This window comes from Poecilia mexicana, unplaced genomic scaffold (genome assembly GCF_051168715.1).
Source record: "Poecilia mexicana isolate PSO_F unplaced genomic scaffold, ASM5116871v1 scaffold_5, whole genome shotgun sequence".
NCBI classification, from domain to species: domain Eukaryota; kingdom Metazoa; phylum Chordata; class Actinopteri; order Cyprinodontiformes; family Poeciliidae; genus Poecilia; species Poecilia mexicana.
In genome coordinates this window covers 2,898,038-2,924,892 of record NW_028263374.1, presented here as the reverse complement: position 1 = coordinate 2,924,892, position 26,855 = coordinate 2,898,038, and the positions used below count along the sequence as shown (strand labels likewise).

General features: G+C 38.6%; 1 protein-coding gene across 2 annotated transcripts in view; it reads left to right on the top strand.

Moving 5' to 3' along the window:
* The first annotated feature begins 12,723 nt into the window (after positions 1–12,723).
* The window catches only part of nfasca (neurofascin homolog (chicken) a), a 71,657-nt gene continuing 57,525 nt past the window's right edge, over positions 12,724–26,855 (top strand). For both annotated transcript variants that reach the window (XM_088005327.1, XM_088005328.1), the window contains exons 1-2: positions 12,724–13,331; positions 22,952–23,088. The gene's annotated coding sequence lies outside the window, so the exon portion shown is untranslated. The remainder of the gene's footprint in view (positions 13,332–22,951; positions 23,089–26,855) is intronic.

The following is a 26,855-nucleotide window of genomic DNA, read 5'->3' as shown; positions in this document are numbered from 1 at the left end:
ATCAATTTTAAAGAAATAGTGTTTTTATATTTTATGAATGTGTATTTCTTTATTATAATTATGTTTGTTTCTGGGACCTCTTAAGGCCTTCTCTGAATACCCTGAGGGCCCAAATCCAGCAGCAGGAGGGCCGAGCTTTGGCCTAGCTTAAGCTCTTTAAGCCTCATGTTTGGCTGAGTACACTGACAAGATAACTGAGTTTCATATGAGTATGTGTGAACCTCTGCGTGTACGTGTGTGTGCGTGCGTGTGTGTATGTGTGTACTGGGCAGCTAGTATAGAGTGGTGTAAAGTCAGTGGAGCGTGGCAGGGTGGAGTGAAGGACATTAAACCACATAGTCACTTCAATTCCACTTCATCACAAACAGACACACTCCTGCTCAACAATCTGTGAAGGATGAAGATCTCCCATAAAAGACCGATCTTTCACCTCTCGCCATGCAGACTCGCCTTGACCTATAAGGCTGTGATGCAAAGCAATCATTCATATTCTTCCTAGTGTCACGGTTTGTTCATGCGTGCAACAACAGAAGATGTGTCGTGAAACGCCTTCATGTCATACTGTACGTCTCATTAACCATAACGGCAAAAACGCACAGGGAATGCTGCTGTACGCAGGTGAGGAACCTGGACCGTGTCAGGAAATATTTTGTTGTGATGTTGTTCCTGAAAATTTATATGACGTAATCGACCCACCATTTTCTGGCTCTTCTTTTTTTTTTTTTTACTTTTGCATAATGTCCCATATGGAATCCTTATTATCTCAGCCAGAACAACAATCATACATCAGATGTGGGAATGAAGAACCGTTAGGTGACTATTACTGATATGCACTGTAAGAATGCATGTTAATTAACATGTCAGCTGGAGTTGAAGTTAGTAGTTTTGTACCAAATATCATATCCTGGTACTGGTTTGGAATTGTGATATTCCACACACTGATAATGCAGAGAGGATTTGTGATGTGATATGTCATGCATTTCCAGTTTCATTTTTTTGTGCCTCAGTTACTGCCATTAACACGTAAAGGAAAATCTGTGATAGCCATCAGTCATAAAATGAAATATTATTCATTACTTTCTCTGACAATTATTCAATTCTTACACAGTGTTTTAATGATTAACTTCAATTGTATTCACTTATGTAGTGCCAATTAAGATATCATCTTAGGGGATCCTACATGGCAAACAGATCAACTTCAGATGCAGTTACACAGAATTCATATTCCGTATAACGGGAATTTAAACTAAAATCAGTTGAAATCAATTCGGTTCATTCCAATTTGGATCAAACTGCATTCAATTCAATTCAGAAAAGTTATGACAAAATTCAAAATCAGATGAATGAGGGCTAGGTGAGTTTCCATCTTCTGGTTTGGAGTGAACCAACCAGGCTATCCAAAGCGCAACATCGTCAAATGTTGATACTACGTATCGCTGTAACAAACAGAAATGTTAAGTACAAACATGGCTGTAGGTGTTTCCTTGAAGTGAGCAACTCTCTCTCTCTCTCTCTCTCTCTCTCTCTCTCTCTTCCATTTTGTGCCCCTGGTAAGGCACAGACCCTCCAATGGACGGGAAGGATTGCCTCTGTCAGAAATCTGTGTTTCCATCCTCGGTTTAACACATTAACTCTTTTATGGAAAAGCCAGAAACCACCTCAAGCAAGCGAAAAAACCTTTGTGCAAAATGGAGGAAATTATTTTAAATTTGACCTGTTCCATTAACTTTTTTGTAGTGCAACACTTTAAAATGTGCTAAAAAAACCCCCCCAAAACAAACAAAAAAACATTGATAGAAACATAAGACCAGTGGAAAGAAACCACTGTGTTTTAACAGGAACAAACCTCCAGCAGATTCAGGTGTTTTAATCTACAATTTGTAGAACATTAATAATATTGTTTCTCTCTCTGTGTTTGTATGGATATGTCCTTACTGGTTGAGTTCATGGGTGCCATGACCAAGTATAATTGAAGCCCAAGGGTCCCTTGGTACATGTAGGTCACCCAACTACCTCCAAACATTTACACACTCTTCAGCACAGCTGACAGACCTGTTCATGTCTCAGTCTGCAGTTTTCATTTCCTCCTTCTAAAGCAGTAGCACTGTCAGCCAACAATTTTCAAGTTTTGATATTCACATAACTGTTCATATACTGTGCTAAACAACCAACAAATAAATTGTATTACATAAACAAAATGATTACACTGCAAAAACACAAAATCTTGCCATGTAATTTTGGTCTAATTTCTAGAGCAAATATCTTGGTTCACTTGAAATAAGACAAAACTGACTAAAGTATTTTTTCAGTAAGCTATAGAAGCTTGTTTTAAGTCAATAATTCCTTATTAGTGACGATTATGTGCTTTTATTGGCTGATTATTTCACTTTTAATAAAACATTTTTCCCATGTTATATGTTAATTTATCTGCTTTTTCATCAATAAGCAATTATTTGCTTAAAGCAAGCCAAAGTTACTTTTAAGTTAGTTTATCTTATTTCAAGTGTATTAAACTATTTGCACTAGAAATTAGACCAAAATGACTTGGTAAGATTTTGTGTTTTTGAAGTGTACAAACTGACTCTCATAGCAAGACAAAAAAAATATACAGACCCATAATAAAAATAATAATAGCAATAATGATAATTGTAAATAACAAGCGGAATCCGATGAAAATGGTTGGTAATATGCCTACAGTGTCAGCTGTCAGTGTGATTCCTGGCCTCCAGTGAAAACGTTTAAGACAGTCGCCAACTTCCCCCTGCGGTTCAACCCTGAGGTCAGGACAGGGCGCCGCACAGAGAAGTCCGCCCCCCCCCCCCAGCCTCCCACCGAGATCTTCAGAAATACATCAGGGACTTGAGGTGATAATTGGACGGAACAGACAGGAAGTTTCTATGAAACCGTACAGCGTGCGTTTATGTGCGTCTCTGTGAGTGTCAGCAGTGGGAACATGTCCATCAGTCCGTTAAGTACAAACATGGCTGCAGGTGTTTTCTTGAAGTGAGCAACTCTCTCTCTCTCTCTGTCTCTCTCTTTCTCTCTCTCTCTCTCTCTCTCTCTCTCTCTCTCTCTCTTTCTCTCTCTCTCTCTCTCTTTCTCTATAATTGGCAGTCAGTAAGTGATTCTGCCACATCTTCTGACTTCATTGATAGAGCGACATGACACATGTTGTGCATCAGGCTGCAAACTCTTCCCCCGTCCTCATCATCATCCCCCCCATGTGTTTTTGTCCATGATCATGTAGCATTTTTATCTTTTTTTTTTTTAATTAAATCTCATGGTAATAAAAAAAAAACACATTTAGGAAACCAAGACATATGCTGTGGATTTGACAAAATTAAAAGGAATTGCTGTCTTCACATCTTTAAATTCTCTGACTAAAATTAATGTTAACATTTTGCATTGGCCCAGCCCAGATAGAGGATCTGCGGCGGGAGATAAAGGTCAGGGTAAATTCCAGGAAGCCTTTCAACCATCACAGATAATTTGTCAAAAAAAAAAAAAATCCTGCAAAAATCTGCTCAGAAATTAAAACCGGTACTTTATTTGTTTTGTTTTGGCACCTATACGTCTTGTGTTTCTAAGAAAAAAACTTCTTGGTTGAAAAAAAGACAAAACAAATTTAAGTTTGACATTGGCAGAAGGAGTAATTCTGTGCTTCGCTGTAGGAGCCGGTTCAGGTATGTTTATGTCCACATGTTGTCATGAGCAAATGTTGAAGACTGAGTGAGTTATTGATCAGTTGCAGATGCTCCACATGGTCCCACTCTACAGATGGCCAGTCAGGTTGTCCCTCCTTGTGTTTTTTGTCGTCCTGGCGCATCATTAGACATGCACTCTCAATCTGAGCGTGTGTGTACGTGTGTGTTGGCTAACACACGTACACACAGAGTGTTTGTGTGATTCAATTGTCTACTGCTGACCAGCTGCTGCCAGAAGCTATTGTGTCACCAGACGTAATGATTGCATGGTGGTGTGTGTGCATGCCTGTGAGTGTGTGTGTGTGTGTGGGGGGGGGGGGGGGAAGGGGGAGAGGACATATAAAAGAGAGAAAATGGTTAAACAAGAACGTTTAGCTTTTTACTCCAGCTTCCCCAGTTTGAGTGCATATTTTATTCCCGGAAACAGAGCAGACTTTTTTTGATGTTTCCATGGAAAAAAAAAATCCCATCAAACATAAAACATGTCTACTCTAATGTTTAACTATTAATATAATTATATTCCTCTACATCTGCACTTCACTTTTCTACCTCTATTTTTAAATCCACAGTGTTTCATTTGATCAAACCTCAATCTGTTAACCTCTTTAGTGAACAGAGGTTCTTTAAAAACACAGTTAGGATTTATTTGAGGACAATAAAAGAACATTTTCACATCTTTTTTTTAATCAGAAACAAACTTCTTGGTTGAAAGAAAACAAATTTAAGTCCAATATTGGGAGAGGAATCTGTTCTGATTTCATTCATTTTGGGAGATTGGTGATTGACTGATGCTTCCATGTGAAGCTGTATTTATCCACCGATTTTTTTCTACCTCAGCAGATAAAAAAATAAATTCAGCCACTGTCCTTTTCTACTCTCTCATGAGAGAGGTTTGACTGTTAGTTAATAATAGTCACCCTACTGTTGCTAACTCACCAACTTTCTTGGTATATTTAGCAACATTTCAAACAGAAAAAAAATAGTATTGGCCAAAATCGGAATCGGCAGGTCAGGCTTTTTAAAAGATCGGTAATTGGTGATTGGTCAGGTCTATGACCTGACATGTACCTTTATTCAGTATGTGTATTGTCTGCTTTGCCTGTTGCAGTTTAGTTGTTTATATGTCAACTTTTCTTTTTTATTTACCTTTTTATAACTAAATGTCTTGACGCTGGTCAAATTGTCCCATTAAACAAACAGCAATGAAAGCAGCCAATGATTATGAAACAAAATATTTATTGTGAAAAGTTTATTCAATGTACTGAAACAGAAAAAGGGGAAACGTGTTTATAATGTTCCCTTCTAAGGCAGAATCAAGGGAAGAACCAGCAGCACTGTGGAAAGGTGGAGATCAGCATCAGAGTCACCATGGAAATGGTAATTAAATTACTGCTGTCATGGTTACCTCCAGACAGCCTGGTTCAGCTTCCCGTTCCCTCGCTGCTCGCCGCCTCTCGATCTTCCTCCATTTTATTTTGATGCTTAAAACTTTCTCCAAACCTTCTTCACCAGAGAGACGCACACTTCTGGTTGGCACTTTCTGTCAAACTTGTTAAACTCATTCAATTATCCTCCCCTTAAAGTTCTGCTGGGCCAGTGACTGAGTGTTTTCTCCTGTATAAAGTTACTAATGGAGGCTGGTGCTGCCATGATGTCTGCACTCTGTTGCTCTCTCCTCTCTGGACTGGAGCTTTAGTTTCTTCTGTCTGCTGTCTCACTTCTCACGTCCTTCCGCACTGTGATTGGTCGGTATAGGGGATTACTACAAACTCAATGACTTGATGCAGTTAGCCTGGCTGACGTCGTGTTGTATGTGAGATTAAAATTGATTTACATGTCAATGAGTGAAATAAGGAATTTGACCTCCTGTGGGATTTGGTATTGAAATTGCTGTAAAATGAAAGGTTGGTGTTTGTTTGTAAGAGATCAATTCTCCTACTGTTCAAAGATCATAAAAATGAATTACTCCCTGTTTTAATTATTTGCAGAACCACATTTAACAGCAATGGCTGACACTGCTGATTGATGACATCATTGTGGAGGAATTCTGGCAGACGCTTAGCCCCGCCACAAACTTTACACCAGGTGGAGCTCTGGACTTTGAATAGACCACTCCAGGGGTTAGATTAAGTTTGGGTTTTTTTTTTAGCCACTTTGTTGTAGATTTGGTTCTGTGTTGCTCACTCACCTGTTGATGACCCAGTTTGGTCAGTGCTGGAGTTTTCATACAGCTCTATTATGAGTTTTGAATATTTAAATGTTTAAACTAAATTGCAAAAATAATAATGATTAAAAATGTCTAAAATAAGAAAACTAATAACTGTCCCAAACAATTATTTATTTTAATCACACATTTTAGAGTAGCTACTGAAATATTCTATTCTTGTATTTAAATTAAGCCTGGGACTTTCATTAATATTAAATTAATTTTTATTAATTAATTACAGGAAAAAGAAATGTAGGGGTTAATCGCTGCATGGAAACCCATATGTCATCTGAACGAGTGTTTAGTTGAGTAAACATGAGATGTCCTAGTCTAAGTGAATGAAGCTCATGGTGATCTGCAGCACCCTGGGAGCCAGTTTCAGCTCCCAGGGTGAGTAGCTGAAACTAGCGAATACTTGAGAAATCCTCTGAGAAGATTTAGAGGTGCTCAATTTAAAAGTTCAAACTCCAGATATACCTCAATGTGCATCAATACACACAGTTTAAGTTACCTGAGCGATACCGCAGAAATAACATTTACACTCTTCCTTATTTCTTCTCCTGGTGGTTCAGTCAGTCAGCAGTAGGGAAAATCAATGGTGCTTCTGGATTGGTTGCTCTGAAAATGGCAGCCAATAGCGTGTCTGCAGCAGCTTCCCAAGATGCATTTTCTTTTGAATATTGTAGGTGTGCTCTACGAAATGTGGAATTTACTCAAATCAGAACGGCTCTTTAATCCAGATGGGACTCGTTATTTGCTATAGGCAGAAAATAAATGTATAATTATGCGAGTGACCTAATTTATGCTGTAAATCTTGTAGTAGATAAAAAAATGAATTGAAATTTGAGTTTAAATTCTTCAGATTGGCACAAAGAGGCGCTACGTAGCTGTGATACAGCTACCCAAAGTTAGCTGGCCGGGTTAGTGTCTGGTAGAAAGTTTGGGGTTTTTCAGTCTCGTCCGGGTCATTCTCGTTGTGTAAGATTTTCTCTGTCGCTGCTGTAAATGTGTCCTTGTGTGCAGCGCAGAAAGGGCAGCAGTGTGGTGCAGAGGTGGACACCGCTTACACAATTGCTGCGGTCTTTAATCTTGCGTTGACAGAAACAGAGTCTCATTCATAGTTGCCCCCCGCACACTGTATCAGTTTAGCATAAATTTCCCCCACGACAAACATGAACATGCATCTTGACGCACAGCAGTTCTCACATCGGAGTCCACAGCAGGCCTGAAGGATCCTTTAACACTTCTGTGTAAAAATTTGACATCTCGGTTAATCATGTTCATACACTGCAAAAACACAAAATCTATACCAAGTAGTTTTGGTGTAGATTTTAGTGCAAATATCGGTAACACTTCATTTCACTTATAACAAGATATTTTTCCTATGTTATAAGTGATATAATCAGCTAGTGGACAAGAACTTTCTCATCAATATTAAGGAGTTACTTACTTAAAACAAGCTCTTATATCTTGCTGAAAAGTTACTTGAAAGTTGTTGTTTTTTTTCTTATTTCAAGTGTACTAAGATATTTCCACTATGAAAAAGAACAAAAATACTTGGCAATATTTTTTGTTTTTGCAATGTACAAAAACATAAGACATTATGAAATGAGTCATAAGAATGTTTCTCCCCTCTGTGCGACTGAAGTGACCCTCTGCCTGCTGGTTTTTACTGAATCATACATCAAGGTTTACATTCTGCAGTCAGCCACTAAGCGCGCACGTGTATATGTGTGTGTGTGTGTGTGTGTGTGCGTGTGCGTGTGTGTGTTTGTGTGTGTGTGTTTATGAATGCATGAGCCTAATTTTGTTGCTGCTTAATTAGAATACCATGTCTCAGTGCCCTGGGGTGATGTGTACCCCACATATGGCTCAGTAACTGCCGGACGTGGCCTGCATGCGGGTGAGTCTGGGCGTGTGGCGGTCGCCCCCGCCGTCCTCCTCCTGCGTACAGTACATCAGGTCCGGTTATTGTCTGGCTTTCAAACCGTCCTCACGTCTTTCCCGTCTGTTTCCTCCATCTCTAATTTGCTCAGTCGTGAGAATCTAACCTCTAAGTTTTTTCATGTAAACACACAAATACGGAGTTTTCCTCAAATATCCACCTTGGATTTTTTTTTTTTTTTTAATAAATAATCATTTATAGTAATTGTTTGGCTGAAAGGCCTAGACCTTAGACAAAATACAAGGATTTTGTATTGGTGGGTTTTCCAGTATATTTTACTACCCCAGCAGGCCTGTCACGATAACAAATTTTGCTGAACGATAAATTGTCCCAGATGTTATCGCAGTAAATGATAATATTATCATTTAGAGCAACAAATGAGATTGTTATATTATAATGGTACAAATGGAGCATGTTTTCAGAGATCAATAAACTTTAAATTCTAATGAGCATTAACAACTGGAACTGGAAGACATTTTAAATATCCAAAATAAATAAAGGAACAGAAACAACAAATTAAATGATTTATGAAGTCTCTGGAAACAAAATTGTCCTTCAAAAAAGGGCCAGTTGAGACTAAAACACCAGACTGAAGACTTTTATCCTTCAGTTTTTGGTAGAAAGACAGAAAAGAGAAAAACGCTAAATCATTAATTAAAAATTAAAAGAAATGATTTAGTTTGTTTTAATTTTTCATATGATTCATTGACTTATTGCTTATTGGCCTGAACTCAAGTACACTTTTCTGTTTTCTTGTCAGTTGAAGATTTCCAAAAAACTGGAGTCCGTCTGGCCAGGAGTTGATGCCGATTGCTTTTCTGTGTATGTGTGCGTGTTTGTGTGTGTGCACCCGTGTGTACTTGAACGTCTTGAAGATGTCTTAAAGAAACAGCAAGAGGCTTAGGCCTTCCCATTGTTGTCAGCGCATCATTTCTAATGAGATGCGCTGTGTATTTGCATATCATGCCTGGCAGCAGTGACTGTGGAGAGATATTGATTCTGGAGTTTGGTTGTAGACAGAAGGGAGCTGAAAATGTTGGTTGAGGTCAGTAGGTCAAGCCTAGATACACACCCATCCACCCTCAGGGTTTTACACACACACGCACGCACACACACACACACACACACACACACACACACACACACACACCCCCCCCCCCCACACACACACACACACACACACACACACACACACACACACACACACACACACACACACACACACACACACAGCTTCACAAACACATCCCTACTACTTTTGAAGTGTTTCAGTTCTTGCCAGTTCTAAAGATAGTTTGATGAAAACAGGTGTGTGTGTGTAAGTGTGTGTGTGTTGAGGAGTCTGAGACCCTGAAGGTCTGCAGTCCTTCCTCTAGCTTTCCTCTGGAGATGTTTCTTTTTTTTTTTTTTTTTTTCTTTTTTCCAGACATTTTTGCTGCGCAGTTTATTTTGTCTTGTTGGAGCTGGAAAATCTGCTTAGAAACCGAATACTGTAAAGAAACATACAGCATACATGAGCAAGGATATGCTGAAGGAATATTTAGGCACAAATCTTTCAATGTCACATCTAGAGAGAGTGAGGCTAAGATTCAGCGCTTAGGATAAAGCAACATTTAGTAACCGTAACCGCATCTTTAACTTACTGTGCAATTATATAACCGTGGCTAAAAGAGACTCAAGTGTTCAGTTTGTCCCTCTGGGCTAATTTAGTGACATGATGGTAAAACATAGCAGATGGGGTGAGGAGCATGTTTTTACAATCAAATGAACTACAAATTCATAAAAAAAAATTGTCCAATGTCTAAAATTCTGTTTAAGTCCAAAGACATAATGTTTTTTGTTTTTTTTACATTTTATATAAAAATGAGATTATGAAAATGATCAATAAATAGATTTTTTTTTTTTGCGTTAAACTGCTGAGCAGGTTTTTAATTTCTTCCACTGGTATTTTGATGACTTATCTTTAATGATGGTCTTTGAGGTTGGAAGACCTCTGTACCATCACCCTAATCCTCTGTTTTCTTCAGGCTTTCTCTGTCAGATTCAAATTTTGATCAGTCACCCTATCACATTCAAAAAGCCAAGCCAGGCCATCTTTATCTACAGAATACATTAAAAACAACAAGCAGCGATGAAAGTGTGCAGCATAAATCCATTTTCTAACACCCTTGTCCCTAGGGGGGTGCTGTTGCCCATCTCCAGCAAATGTTTAGAGTGAGAGCCAGGGTCATCCTGTACAGGTCGCCAGTCTGTCACAGGGCAACACAGAGTAGACAAGACAAACAACCATGCACACACACACCTAAGGAGAATTTAGAGAAACCAGTTAACCTGACCATCATGTTTTTGGACAGTGGGAGGAAGCCAGAGAACCTGGAGAGAACCCAGTATGACCCGGGCTGGGAATCGAACCCAGGACCTTCTTGCTGTAAGGAAACAGTGCTACCAACTGCACCACTGTGCAGCCATGCAACATTAAAAAAAAAAAAGTAAAAATGACTACAGCATTGAAAAAGAACAAAAATGTACACACACACACACACACACACACACACACACACACACACACACACACACACACACATATATATATATTTATATATATATTTATATATATATATATATATATATATAGTAAAAGAATTCAGAATAAGGACACGAGGAAAACAAAAAAAATAAAAAATAAAAACAAAATTTACATTCTTAATAGGGGAATTAGGAACAGATTTGAAAATGGTTCAAATTGTGATAAAAGTAAAACTGTCTAAAGCTGTGGAAACAACATTTAAAATGATGTCTAAACTAGATAAGCTGTGAGTGCAGTGAAGATTAAGCTGCAGTGTTTTGCTTCTACCCTTTCAAGGTAAAAGCCTTACGAAAGCATTTCATTTATTAGTGACTTTTGCACCAGAGTCACATCGATCCAGTCTTGCTCACAGAAGCGCACACATCAATTTTGACACAGAGGCATCCTTGCTCATCTTTTTAAGCCATGTAGTCTGTAGTCTCTGCATAAACTCCCAGCAGCAGCTCAGGGTTTTATCCCAACGTTGAATGTTCAGGTGAGCTGTGTCAGGGATCAGAGTTCTAGTCTGTCTGCATTCTAGCATTGCTACTGTGTGGAATATACCAAAACTCAGAAAAATGAAACTGGTTCATATTTATTTTGGGACATACAAGCAATTTTGAATACTTTTTTTTGGGTGAAGATTATATCTAAATATGGATTATTACAACAATAGAAGTGTAGTGACGTGTAAATCACCTTGGGTGGCTCCTGTCAGAGGTAGCCGATGCTAACCTACATGTAGCTGCATCGATAGGTTCACAGGCTGGAAATACAAATGGCAGAAGCTTAAGAATCGAACCTTGTGGTACGCCACGTGACAACGATGAAGAGCATACATAACCAAAGAAAGGTTCAATAAAACTAAAAAAAAGATGGCTTTGAATAATAATCAGTGAAAAACTAGATGTACTGAAACATGCAGCACATCAGTTCTGAATGTAACATTCTAACTTGAATGTCTGACTTGAGATGGATATTAGAGGGAGAAAGCAGTGAGCAATCATATTATAATGATTTAATGTAGTGGATTCCTCTGGTGTGATGACCAAACAGCATGAAACTGAGACTTCTATCAGGTGCCATAAATAAAGATTAACTTTGAGTGACTGGATTGATGAAAAAAAAAAACACATTAAGGACTTAGATTCCTCATAGTTTTATTTAATTTCAAGTTATTTTATAGAGCCAACATACGATAAATGTCATCTCAAAGCACTTCATAAAACAAGGACATTTAATTTGTTTGTAGAGGCATGTTATCAAATTAATCCTTTACAATCTGGCCATAATTACAGATCAAAATTAATTTTGATTCATTCCAATTAGACCAAAAAGTAAGTAGATGGTTAAAATAGTTTATTGGACTGTGTTTGGTCTTATATAACTGTTTTTTTTCCATGGATCTTGAATGTGTTATTTTTAAAATTCCAGCCAAGCTCGTTGTTCTCTGGTTAGTTTTCTCCCAGCGATGCCAAATCCATGAGAAAACTCAGATTTACTCCAGCTGAGGGACGCTTCCTTTCCTTCACTGAATGCATGGGTAACTCTGTGTGTGTGTCCACCTTGTGTGTGTGTGATTTCAGTGTATGTGCATGTGTTACATTGGCATTAATGCATGATCGGTTTTCTCGCATAAGAAAAATTCTCTTTATGCATGAATGATGTGCATGTTTAAAGAAACTTTTTAGTACAAAATGCTATGCTATATGCACGAGAATAAATGTGAATTTTTTTTCTACACGTAATTTAATTTGATCTGAAAAAGTCGCTTCATTAAAGTATGCCTTGAATGGACTCCCTCTCCTTCCCAGTGTATTTGCGGAGTCATTTACTCACAGATTTTCCTGTGGAACGTAACTCTAAAATACTTCACCTACACACAGATTTAGTTCTTTCTGTTCTTAAATATTTGAAAGGAAATGCAGCTTGGGAAGCTGAAAAACATGCTTCATCAGAGTTTGTGAATCAAGTGAAAACGCAATTTTAATAAAAAATTTTTGCCCCCCTAATGAGAACAACCAATAGGATAATGACCCAACCAGCCATACAACCAGTTTACAATCCTAACTAATGAGCCTGCTGGCATCTTTTGAACAGTTTCCATAAAAACTCACCTTTCTGACTGGTGGAGACTAGCCAGAGGGCTGGGGTTGGTGGTGTAATGCCCACATTGTCCCCAATGTGCCAACTGTTATTTGCATGTGTGTATTCTGGAAAAGAGTCCTAAATATACCGTAGAAGATGCTGATTTAAAAAAAATTTTTTATGATTGCATCACAAAGTTTTAGTTTCACTTTTGTATCTTCAACATTTTGGCTGGAACCGTTTGCCGCCACATCTGACTTTCATGAACATGTAGTGCATTTGTCTATATTTTGTAATGTAAATGCATGTGTGTGTGTGTGTGTGTGTGTGCGTGTGCGTGCGTGTGTGATAGCAGTGGAGCGTGAGTCTGAGACGCATTAATAATGTATGAGGGGGAGTGGTGACGAAGAGGAGGCGGTGACAGATGGAGAATCAGTGTGTGAGTGTGTGTCGGAGAGAGAGTAACGTTCTGACAGACAGTGAGAGCTCAGAGAAAGGAAAAGGAATAGAGTGAGTTGTGGGGGGCAAAGGAAAACAGATTAAATGCTATAAAAGAAGACTTTTTCCCTCCTTTATTTCTGGAGCGTCTACTGCTGCTCTATCTCCCAGCTCTGGATTCAGCTGACAGCACCTCAAGTCTTTGTGTTTGCTCCTTTTTTTCCTGTTCTCTGTATGCTGAAGGATTGACACACAAGGATCTACAAAGCGGTGACCAAGCACCTCTACGTGAAAGCTGCTCTGACAGAGGCTCTGAAACACGTGCAGACTGTGTGTGGTTCAGCGAAGCCCATGCAAGGATTATATACCACTTCACTCTGTAAGGTAATTGAGTTTGACAGTTTTCTCAAGAAAAATAATTTAAAAAAAATCACAAAATAATAATAACTAACACAGCACTCAGCTCAGTTTGCATTATAAAATGCTGGTGTGCAGTTAGTTCTTTGTTCTTCGCTCTGCTGTTTGTAAAAACCACAGTCCGACTGGAATCAAACACAGTGCACTCTATTCCCTCAGTTTCCATTTCTCACAACCTTTGTCCTCCTTTTCCACCACATCTTCCATCTCATCACTGTTTACCTGCCTGAAGCTGGAGAGGAAGTGACATGGGAAATCTCTGTTGCATCAAACAGACTCATCTCTGGTTCTGGATGGTGTTGCTGTACTGTATGTCTTACTTTTTAAGGTTGTTTTTTTCCCTGCTACCTTATTATAAACAATAATTCCTGTGTTATCTAATGTTTGTCTTTGTTATATTACGTCCTTACTTGGATTGCAGGATGTGGAATAGAGAGGAAGCAAAAACAAACAAAACAAAAAAACTCCTGCCCATGCTGTGCCCAACACACACAGGTCATCAGTTATGATTGCTTTGATTCTGCCTGACAATTTATGCTTTTTCTGGCTTTGTTCCTCAGTTCCAGGTTTGTTTTTTTGTTTTTTTTGTTTTTTTATCTTATTAGCTTGTCTTATTTTTAACCCACATATCGCAGGAAATCATAATTTTTAGGATCAGACTTTTTAAACATGTGCTCCTGAACCAGATTATATCTGATGCTTGTTTGAATCTGAGCTGTCATATTGACTTCATGTCATTCTGTGAGAGACACACAGTTTTGCACATCAGACAGTCGGATGTAAACGGTGGATGAAATGAGCATGGCGGATGTTCTTACCTGGAGACATGAACCACGAAGAATAAATAAACAAATAAATTAAAAAATGGTATTGAACAATTTCAATACTTACCTAAATTTCAAATTAAAAATCACTAATGAGATTAAAAGTTAACAACAACAACAACAAAAAGATGGAAATCAAGTTTACACTGAGGATTACACTGCCTGTTTACTACCTAACTACTGGTTATAGTGTGATCCTCTGTGGTTAGCTTGGTGGCTCTTGAAGTTACTGTGCTGCATGTCATTGAACTCCTGCTCTCCAGACGGATGCATCCAGTTCAGATCTGCTTCGCTTGCATATTTTGATACTCCCCATCCTCTCGGCGGAGACGCCGGATGTGCAGCGCTGCTAAGGTGTGATAACTAGATGCTGCACTAAGCCCGTTTGTTGGCCAGTTGGTTCAAACAACGCAAAGTTGCCACGTTTCAAACAAGCCTTTGTAGTTTCGAGGACTGAGCATCATGTGAACACCACTGGGTGCTTTGTGTAAAACTACACAGTCAAAACTTAACAGCAATAATTTATATTTATAAGGGGAAACAAAAATAGAAGTTCATTTTTGAAGGCATATTTTCTCCATGTTATTGATTTATTAATGGATGGCACAGTTTCAAACCAAATAGTTAATTAGCAAGCTAAATATTCAGTTTTTTTACAAAATATTTGACTCCAAGCTAAATGTTTAGTTAGGTTAGCGTTAGCTAGCTTAATATTAAGTTAGCTCCGAACACGATGCATATTTTGTTTGTAAACAAAATATTTATCTTTCTAACTAAATATTTAGTTGCTGAGTATTTAGTTTAGATGTGAACATTTAATTTGTAAGATCAACATTTAGCTTTCTTGCTGAATATTTAGTTTGAAACTGTGACATTTATATAAAAAATATACATGACTTTGAAAAATTAACTCCCATATCTTTTCCACTTATGGGAGGCTAAAATACCCAAATTATTGCTGTTAATTTTTGCAAACAGCACCCCATAGAACATGGCTCAGCTCATTAGCTCATATGATGACATTAAGGCTCTGTTCATTTTCTGATAAAAATGTCTGAGCCCAGTTGAAAAGATTCATTCAGATCTTTCAGTGTGTGTTTGAAACAGGAATCAAAAGTCTCATTTCTCTCTAATATCATGTGTTGTTGTTGTTGTTGGTAGATGTCTTTTCTCTTTTCACTTTATCACCGGCCTCTCAGCGTTCAGGCCTGACTGCTTTTCAGTGATCAGCTGTTTATCACTCTGAGAACTACATCTGTTCCCCCCAGTGGTCTCCAGCAGGGAAACCTTGAGTGCTTTACTTTGACCTTTGACCTATTTGAGGTCATTAAGAGACATCCTGTGTGACTCTTTCCTGATCAGACAGAATATTAATACATCTCAAACAATTTATGTAACTCTGTGTGTGTTTTTGAGGGGTCAGTTGGGCATTTGTGTGTGTGCGCGTGTGTGTGTGTGCGCATGTGTGTGCGTGACATTTCCCCTGGACAGCTGGACACATTTATCAGCTCTTATTAGCTTTCTCTCTTTACAGTGCCTGACCGAACATGTAAAGAATGAAAAAAAGACATCAACATGTATGTATTAGCGTTCAGTTAAATGTTATTTGCAGAGCTATTTTCATACCAACAGAAAGTTCTCTTTACTGTTTAAAAACACACAGATAAACATGCAATCACACCAGGAATGATGAAATGAAGAAGAAAAGACAGAACAATTTAATTAAGGACATTAAATTATATGACATGAAAATGCTAAATAAAACAAAAAAATACTAAAACCTTTTTTGTACATAGCATAAAAACAAATGAAAAAAAATCCTTCTAAGATAACATCTAAAATAATGACAAGTGTACTCTAATCAAATGGATAGTAATAATAATGATAATACAAATATGAAATTAAATGGAAATAATAAAATCTAAATGATTAAAAAGACTATGTATTAAAATCCAACTAAAATCCAGGCTGAACCGAGAAGTTTCTCAAACGATCACCTCGGTCAGCAGCCGGGCATCAGGAAGGCTGCTCCCAAGGTGAGGAGCGTAATGAGAAAATGAAAATGACTAACAGAAGGCCTGAGGGGTCAGGTGGCCTGCAGGAGAGAAGCAAATCTGATGAATAGGGTGAACTAATAGCTTTAACAATTTTAAAAACCAATAAGCGTTCCATAAAAACAATTGGAAAAGCCACAGCTGGCCCTGCAAAGACTCACTCTCTGCTGTGATGCCAGATCGCTTCCTGATCTGCGTCAGAATTCTTGCAGCTACATTTTGAAGATGTGGTCTTCTCTGGAAGACTGAAGCATTAAACAGCATTAAAGCAATTATTTTCCAAGATTGTAACAGCAGATGCTAATGCCAATGGTTTGAGAGAGAACAGGCCAACCTATTGCAATGTTCTCTAGAAGACAAAGTACATTCTTTTCTGTCTTTGATTCCTCGCCGATGTTTGAAGATGTGCTGTCTGTTTCTCTCTCTGGGGGTTTGTGCCAATAACTAGAACCTTAGTTTGTTCTGTGTGAACTTATCTGAAATGTAATTACCTGAAATACAGGTAATTTGTGCATTAGTGTCTTTGTCAGCAGTACAGAGAGGTGTGTCATCAGCATAGCTGGAAAACTAAAGACTTTCTCTCCTTTTGGTCACCATGTGGAGGTTGCATGCGTTGCCTGAAATGTTTGAGACCTAAAATTGAACTTTTTTTTGGTATTTTGGAGTTTAAGGGAAAAGATTTCAAGGACCAGTTTCCTAAATGTACAAAGACGTTTCTGTGAGAAATGAGCTGAAGCACTTAAACAGCTCAAGAGAGTGCAGTCTGTCTGAGTGTGTGTGGTATAATAGTTTAGTCAGCAGCACTATCAGTGGCTGCATGTCGTTCTTTTAACACTGATACTGAAGTTGTGTCATGATCCATATCGGACCATTCAGGTCTTTTGTGGAGCTGATTCTGCACTGTGGTTCAATTTGAGGCCAGAAATGTTTGGTGTTCAAAAGAGAGCTGAAGTTATTAGAAACCCTGTACTTAAAAAGGCACGTTAGGACGAGTGTGAGTGTGTGTATTCTGAGAGGCTTCATTCGTCTGTAGGAGGATTACGGCATGAATGCGCGCGATGTGTTTTGTGTCACTGGGTCAGGTGTATGCAGTAGTGTTGTGATGTAGACAGGTGTTTGCTAAGTGTTTCAACACGGTGGATATTCTGTAGAAATGGCAGAAAACTGAATACACGCATACACGCACACGCACACACGCAAACATTCTCATTGCGAAATACAGTCCTTCCTTTGTTTGGGAGCATTGTGGAGAGGAGGTTAATGCACCCAGAAAACTGAAAGAGAGAGAGAGGGGAACGCTAATGGACAGTGACGACGCTTTCACAGCAAATATTTGATAGCAAGAGGTCTCAGACATGAGCGTCCCATCCCCCTTCCTCTGCCTCCATCCACCCCCTCTCTCCATGGCCAAAGGGAAAAGATCAGAACAAATTATCCATCTGTGATGAGCCCACAAATGAACTGCTCTCAAATCGATGCCTCTGATGTTTGTCACGTTTTGATTGGTAGGAAAGGAAACACGTTGAAGTCTTAGTCTTTCTTCAGGTAAATAATTTCAACATCTACAAAGTTGTAGTACTGTGACATTTTAGGACAAAATGTAGCCCCTCTGTCAAGCAGTCGTTTCAAATCCTCTGAAGCAGTCTATTGGGTTTGATTTTGAACATGAAAGAGAGATCCTATCTTTGCCTGAAACCTTCCGACTCTTCTGATAATCACAAATCTTTACATTTATTCCCAGACCAAAGTTTAAAGGAACCCTGGTATGGTGACAAAGCATTAATCACAGTCATAAACCTCAGCTTTGTTGATGCTCTGGTACTGTTGGAACAAGTGCTAGTGGAACACCTGATGTACCAAGTCTGCTTTCACATCATCTGTGTGAGGAACAGGCTTCTTTTCTCAAACCTCCAGTCAGTTGCAGCAGATGGCTGCTAGTTCTGAGCCAGGTTCTGGTTCTGGTTCTGGTTCTGCTGGAAGTTTCCTCCTGTTAAAGGGGAGTTTTTCCTCTCCACTGTCGCTACGTGCAAATGCTTGGGATGAGGGACACAACAAAAGTGATTGTTCCGACATGTTTGTCCAGGAGGAGTGAATGCTGCAGGTCAGTGACTTGATGGAAACCTTTTAATCTACTTTGAATAATTCAATTGAACATATTTTACTGTTTGGTAACTAGGATCGATTGAAATGTATGTATGACCCTCGTTTAGGGTTAGTCATACTGGTAATGGTTATAGATAGGGTCAGATTGATGGAAAGTCCCTGCAAAGATAGACATATGTGTGTGTGTGTGTGTGTGTGTGTGTGTGTGTGTGTGTGTGTGTGCGTGTGTGTGCGTGTGTGTGTGTGTGTGTGTGTGTGTGTGTGTGTGTGTGCGTGTGTGTGCGTGTGTGTGTGTGCGTGTGTTTGTGTCCAACGAGCAGAGGATTAGCCTCATCGGCAGAATATTTAAACGACAGAAAGCGTGGATGCAGCAGGAACCCATCGTCAGTTCTGAGGATCTTCTGGGAATATAATTAACAGTGAAGGTTTTAAATAATTTGATCCATATGGAAATTATCCCACTGATTATTGAGAAAGGTGTAAATAATTTCTGAAATGCCATCATTTAGTCACAGTGGAAATAAAAAAAATCATTGATTTTTTTTCTCCAAAATCGATCTTCTGGTTGCATTGGTTTTGCAAAAAAAACAAACAAAAAAAAAACAAACAAAAAAAACAATAATAATAAAATAAAAAAAATACAAATAAATAAATAAATAAAAATCAATAAATTTATATCAACATTTAAATTAAAGAATGCCCGAATAACAGATGTTTGCGTAGCCACAGTATTCACTTCCTAATTGCTGAGTGACTTTTAAAACAAAACTGTTAGTTTTCACTTAAGAAACAAGAAAATGTTTTTATAAAGTCTTTATCACTCTATGATCATTAGCTACACCCACAGATTTGCTCTCACAGTCAATTCAAGAGAGGGTTGAACCGCTCCAGAACATTTGTGTTACCTTCAGTTAGAAGAAACATTTTGGTCAAATGAAAAGACACTAAATCTGCCAGAGGTGTGAATATTTTAAGCATCAAACAACACTTTTCATTCATATTTTTTAACATTTTCTTTTAAAATAAAACAAAGCATGTTTGCTGTGTCATAATATAGATTTTTCTGCAAGAAGTGAAGATAAATTAAGTTGTACAATTTAACATTGTGATATGTGGAGTTTGTTGTGCAGATGTAAGTGTCACGATGTGTGGCAGTTATAGTGAATCCATAGGCGTCAAGTGAACTTTGAAGATTTAATGAAAATGATGAAAATACAAATGTTCACTTTCAAAAACCACAGGGAGCCAGAACAGAACAAAAAGTAAACCACAACGAAAAAAGCCAACAAGGAAACACAGGGGTACATGGGGTAAAACGGGGAAGTAACAGAAGGAACCAGCGAGGAGTGACCGAGAAAGAAGTGCTTAAGTACTGGGAAGTTGAATGCTGAAACAATGGACCTGGGTTGATTAGCTAATGTGTTGCAGGTGTGAGGGCAGAAGGCAGACTGAATAGAGAGAGAAAGAGAGAGAGAGAGAGAGAGAGAGAGAGAGGGAGGGAAGGAAAGAGAGAGAAAGTAGGTAAAAATAGGCACAAGAGGTAAACATCATAAACTAGAATCACTAAGCAAGAACTGAACTAAAGAAAAACAGGAACAAGCCTGATCTAACCAAAATAAGAAACTAACACAAACTAATAATGAAATTAGAATCAAATCAAACCATAAAACAACCAAAGATCCTAACAAATGGGCTGAGATCCTACTGTACCTGATAAAGACCAGCTCTAGCAGCACATGCTTGTGGCTCTTCTCAGTATGTGTCATAATTTCCTCCTGACCCCAGTCTAAATGAGCTATTTAAGCACTTACTTGCTCCAGCGGTTTCTTCCACTGAGTGACTGTCTCGATTGTTTCAGCTCCAGGCTCAGCTTGCCATTGGCTGTTGTGTCACTCACTCGTAAAGGGTTTCCTTAAACTACTGACTAGCCCGGCCTCACGCCGCTGACTGCTGGGTCTCTGCTTGTTTACATGTAAAGTGACCAAGAAATTGATAACCAAGTTAAATTATTTATTAATAATTTACCCAAAATGTCATTCTTTCAAAGGAATTGTTTTTATATCTATTTGACTCATTCTACGTGTTTTTAATAGATTTAGGAATCAGCATCTCAATTTTAAACTTTAAAATATGATCACATCCATATTTATTATTAATTAATTTGATTGCCAGCCAAATCTTCCTGTTATTGTCAGTCATTGTTCCACTAATTTAACTAATTTCAGCACCTGTAGGAGTGTGTTTGTCTGTGCAATGTGATTACAAAGCAACATGCAGCTTTATATATCCTATTTTATTTTATTAAATATTCTATATCCATTTTTGTAACCTGTCAAGGTACTGCAGATAATCTGGTGCAGCGCATTGAATGGTGACATTGGTATTTGAGCTGTACATTATCCCTTTCTAAAGAAAGTTTAAATCCAATTATTTACTGGTACAAATGCACACAATGCCTTTCCCAGCCAGATATCATCATGTGACAACAGAGAAATCTGTGATCAAACTCATAACTGTCAGATTCTAATACAACTTCTCTACCCACCGAGCCATGGTTTCTATCCACAGCTAAATTCATTTGGTAAAAAAAGTGAGCAATGCAACTTTTTAAAGGTTCACCGTTTTCCTCAAATGTAACTTGCTTGTTGCGGGAATGAAAAACTAAATATTTGACATTGATCCGAGGCCGTCTGAGATTTTGAACATAAAGGGAAGATGAGATAAGAGATGTGTCGTATCGTTCTACATAATGAATGAACAGAGAGCGCGTTTTCCATTAACTGTGTCCCTATTGGTGAGCAGACGTGTTAATGCATATAATGTTATTTTGAGAGAAGAAGGTAGAAAATGAAATTTGGTAATGGTGTAATTATGGCAGACAAATTGGGAATGACAAGCATTTGTGTGTGTGTGTGTGTGTGTGTGTGTGTGTGTGTGTGTGTGTGTGTCTTTAGGACAGCCCAGGAAATCACAAAATGGCTTTTATTGTTTTAGCCTCCAGGGAGACGATCCAGAGCTGCCAACTGAGGCCCAGTTGACGTGATTTTAGATCCGCACACAAGTACACAAAGGGAAGAAGCTAAAACAAGACATTTCTGTAATATTGCTCTCATTTGCAAATAGGCCCCCCTTTTAAAGAAGAGGATTAGGCCACTTAAAAAAATTCACAAAAAAAAAAAAAATCAGAATTCTGAGATTAAAGTCAGAGTTTTTTTTCTCAGTGGCTTTAAGCTCTTCCCTTTTCTTTTAAAGTTACTTTTGATAAATATATCACAAATATCACAGCTCTGAGTTAAACTCTACCTCTACCCTGACAGGTCTTGTCCCAGCTATTTTTTGCCCAAAAAAGAATACAAATACAAAGATTGTGAATTTTCTTATTACTAACCATAAACAAAAATGTTTTTCAGCTTGCTCGCATGTTTTGTTTTGCTGGAAATCCTTCAAAAATCGTGCTGCCAAATTTCACGTGAGCACAAGAGAACAATGTGAATACACCGTTCAATATCTGTCACACCTCGGCATGCTGAAACAGGACCGTCTGTTTTCTATGTTGAAAGTGGTTTCAGTTTTGTGCCATAAATCCACGTTGAGCAAAGTGGCTCATTAGTTGCTGCTATCCTGCAAATCGGTTTACAGTTACTTCATTCAGTCCTATTACAATAGCCACTATGTAATAAACGACCAAGAATAATGGTCCCTTCTAGCTCATTCCTGTCAGATTTGTCGTCATAAAGGACAGAGTTCAGAAGCATGCGGTAAACACTGCCTCCGCTCTGGGGAACACAAACATGTTGGTTTTGATAGCATGTATTGGTTACAAAAATGTTGATGTAATAATAAAGTGTGCAAACAGAAAGATTTACAGAACACAAGATTTTCTGCTGAAAATTTATCTCATCAGCCAAATTAATATTCAGAATGACAACAAATAAGAAGATACCAATCTGGGCCAGTGGATAGCCGCCTATTCAGCTGCTCTGTCAGCTTAATCTTCATGCGGCACACGCACACACACCTGTTTCCATAGCAAGTTATGTTATGGAAACATAACCTGCTGATATATTTCCAAGCATATTAAAACGTATTAAAAACATCGTACTTGCCCCCAATCTATCTGGGGTATCCCGGCAATAGATTTCTGTGTAGCTCTTTAGATGCAGTTGAGCTGTTTCTCCTGTTATGCTGCCCCCTGCAGGCAGCTTTAAGCTAATTTATGGCTACTTCTGTTTCCCAGGCATGTATTTGACTAATCATTAGGTGATTTTCTGACACACCTAATAATTTTACTGTTTAAGCTGTTGGATTATGGAGTTTAGCAACAAACATATTGTATGTTAATGTTTATTTACATCCTATAGAAGTTTTTCCTTTTGATTTTACTATGATGACTGTGATTGGAATTTCCTTGAATATGAAAAACAGTGAATGTTTACAATTACTTCATTCCAGTGCATTTCCTTTTTAAAATTTTCTATCTCCACAGAAATACATTTGCTTTCATATATGCCTGAACATAATCAGGCCTAAGAGTTTTCATATTACATTACTACAGTATATTTCATAACCCCATTTTTGTGTATTTGTGTTGGATATTTTTCTGCAGTGAGATGCCACCAAGGTGCAAGAAGCAACAACATAAATAGCAGAGAGCTTCTCCAAATGCTCAAGATACAGTTCTGAAGAGTTTCCACCTCCGAGTCACCACAGCAGGATTTAAAGCCCTGGGAATGAAAAGCTAAGGTAACTTGGGTGCTTCCACAAACTTATGCTTTTGTGAGACACTTTGATCGAGTCATTACAACCTGACCCTAAAGGTTTAATCTCTTATATTTGATGTAGTTTTGTTTTTGTTTAGTTTTTTTCTTGTGAGACATTGCTGTCAAGCAAAAATTTGAATCACGCACGGATATCTTTGTTGTGTTCTACGATTTGTTAAGGCTACCACTAACCAGCGGCTTGCTAGCTAGCCAGCTAGCTAGTTTAAGTGCAAATTTATTGCCGGTTGGCTGGACAGCGCTCGTCTTCAACCACTGGCTCACTTCTCTTGCCATTCCATGAGATTCTACATTCATTCGGTTATAAGAAGCTTGCCATTGTAGGGGTTAAGGCTGTAGAGAGACAAGTGCAGCCCAAAACTGCTGTCAATAGCCACGGAAATGTCACAGCTTTAATCTGCTGGTGTGGCTAACGCTCCCCAGCTTTAGCTTTAGCTCCTAGGTCTTCTATCACTGACCTAGGAGCAGCATTTGGTGAGACTCAAACTCTGACCGGCGAAGGCTTAGTGGATACTAAACATGGTGGTCAAGCACCAGTCTGACTTTTTGATGAATTTTATTTCAACAAAGTTGTTACAACGAAGGGAAATGCATCTAAGAAGGAGGAAGAGAGGAAAAGGAGTAGAACATGGAATGAAAAGAATTATGACTAATATCTAATACAAAAGAAAGAATGTGATAAGATGTAATTAATCTTGAGTGTTGCAGATTTTTTTGCCCACACAGAATTGAGATCTGGATCTCAGTGAGTTTTTGGCAAAAGGAAATTAAATAAATAGCTAAGTAAATAAGAATATCACAAGTAATGGCATTTCTTCCTCAATAATTTTCCATGCTTACAAATTGGATTTTTTTTGTACATCCCTGTCATGAAACACGTCTTAAATTTCATAAAATGTGGTCTTAAAATATCTTAAAAGCCTGCAGAAACCTTTTGTCAGTGTTTTAATTGTGTGATATTGACACTAGGGATCACATGATGAAATCTGCTTGAACTGACCTTTTGCAAGAGATTTCTCAAATTTAAGTACAGGAGCTGGTTACCACTGGTTTATTTTCTTTCATAGACCTCACTTCCTTGTCTGTACTTCTCTTACCATAAACTTCTCTAGTCTGAATGAAGGGCACTGCAAAAAAAATAAAAAAACCCCCCAAAAAATATGTTTTTTTCCCCTGGTGTTTCAGCACAAAAGGGCCATTTTTATGCCAGGTCTCTTTTGGATGCAAGGTTCATGTTTATTCATTCACCCTTTAAAATAAGTCACTTGGGAGCTTACATGGCATTCTGATTGAATTTCATACCCTGTGTTTGACTTTACAATCAGGCGTTTTTTTAATCTCGAGTTTGAATGCGAAATAGAAGCATGCGTTTCATATAAACAAGAGGAGGTTGTCCGCCATAGAATTAATTCCTAAATCCCGTACATAATGCAAGCACATGCATGATCAAAAACACTTTATGCAGTTCTTGACCTGACTGAAGAGTGAGACACATCACATCTCACATGCCATGAATTTTGTATCGCTAATCCATATCTCTAGCCTCATTCTGCTGCTATGCTTAGTCTCCCCCTTACCACCTTCTCCTCATCCTCATCTTCACCCCTTCCTACCCCTCCCTTCGACGCCTTTGTTCCCTCGCCTACCTTCTTCATCCATCCTTTGCCTCGTGGGGCTGTTGCTAAGGAGCCCTGGCAACCACAGGGTTGTCTGGGCAAGAGGGAGAGGTGAAAAAAGACAGCTGCAAAAAGAAGAGGGATGAAGGTACGGGGGGGTGGGGGGATGTGATAAGGATGAATGGTTGGAAGAGAAACACAAAGTGAAACCCAGATGTGCTATCGGGGCTTGTGGTACACTTTCATTGTCAACAGTGGATGATGGAGGCCTACAGGGTGGATGGGTGAGAGGAGAAACAAATGAGTGGCAGAGAAAACAAGGTTAAGGAAGCCGGGACCAAAAAGGATAAAATTAATTGCATAAAAGATGGAGCAGTGAAATAAGTCTAGCAGAGAATAAAGAAAAACCAGTCAGCAAACAACAGGTTGTAGCTTTTTTTATGAACTGGCCTAGAATGGGAATCTCATTCTGTCCCGTGTCTTTAAGGATGCTTTAGATGAGGTAATCGTGTGGTTAACGTGTGTCTATTTTTATCTGTATTTCCAACCTTTTGCTGGCCTCCAGTTCATACTCTCATCAATACCACAGAACAAATAGACCACCAATACTCTCCTACATTCTATAGTTTGGCCCACCTAATGTTATCCTCTAAGGAAAGTACACCCTGTCTTCTTGTGCCTTTGATTCTAAAACCTGGAACCCAACTCAACCCCCCACCTTAGCGTTCCTCAGACCCACAAGTCGGTTCCTAGTCAGACAACATTCTCAACACTCAACCAGAATACAAGTTAATCCACACCAGAGTTGTCCAATGGACCTATCTCTCCAACTGACCCATGTCTCCAATGGACCTATGTCTCCAATGGATCTATGTCTCCAATGGACCCATGTCTCCAATGGATCTATGTTTCCAATGGACCTATATCTCCAGTGAGCCTGTCTCCAATGGACCTATCTCTCCAACTGACCCATGTCTCCAATGGACCTATGTCTCCAATGGACCTCTGTCTCCAATGAACCTATGTCTCCAGTGGATCTATGTTTCCAATGGACCCATGTCTCCATCAACCTAACCAGCCATCTGTTTGAAGCTTCCTCCTGTCATGCAGCTCTATCTCATGTTCCACTTGTCTTTCCATGTGTCTTTTGTGACATCTCAAGATCCTCAGCCTCCCTTTCATGCTGACTGCATCTCTGCTACAAAGTAAGAAAAATAAACCTCTCTTTACTTGCCCATCTGAAGCCATTAAACACCATTAGATTCTCCTCTAATTCTCCTTTCCCCAGTCGCTGCATTGATCGTCAGTCACATATTTGGGTCATAAAAGTAAATCACCAAAACATGACAACCTGACGCCTACACCCCCATAACCCACCTGCCCAGAACCCTCAACGTACCGTGGGCTGTTTGCTTTGTTCAACTAAATCATGTCCACTGACACTGAAGGAGTTCCTCCTCAGTACTCCATCACAAGTGTCTATTGAAAAATAATAAAACTGAGAGGTGAACAACAATCTCTATAAATCGTCCATTGACTGTGACTCTATTAACCTTGAGTTGTAAAGGAGCAATAGACTTCTTCTATTGTTTGCAGACAGAATTGTCAAACTCAGTCAATGCCTCCCACCCACACCGTCAAGAGATAGGGCAGCAGAATGGAGCAGACACTGCAAAATCAGGCCAGTGAAACATTAATTATAAGATCAAGGCTAAGATGTTTGGTTTAAGCTGCAGCGAAGGTTGTTTGGTGTACAGATCAGTATTCATATGAGCAGTTGGTGCTTAGGAAAGGCAAAGAAGATCCTGGAAAATTATAAACATAGATGTTTAGTATGTCGCACACTATAGACCGAATAGGTATATGAAAGCGATAGTGTTGAATTGCATCAATTGCATCTTTTAATATGTTTATTCTGTCAATTGGTGTTTTTGTTTTTGGTTTTTTTCTTAACTTGGAATGTGAAGTGGCCACACACTCGCTATGTTTCCATCCAACTGTCTTGAGACTTCAGAGAAAACTTTCAAAATGTCAGAAAAAAATTAAAAGAAAATGTGAGTTAGGTGTTTTACTGATTTATCTTTTTTTTCCAAAATCTCTTTCTCTTTTTTATTCA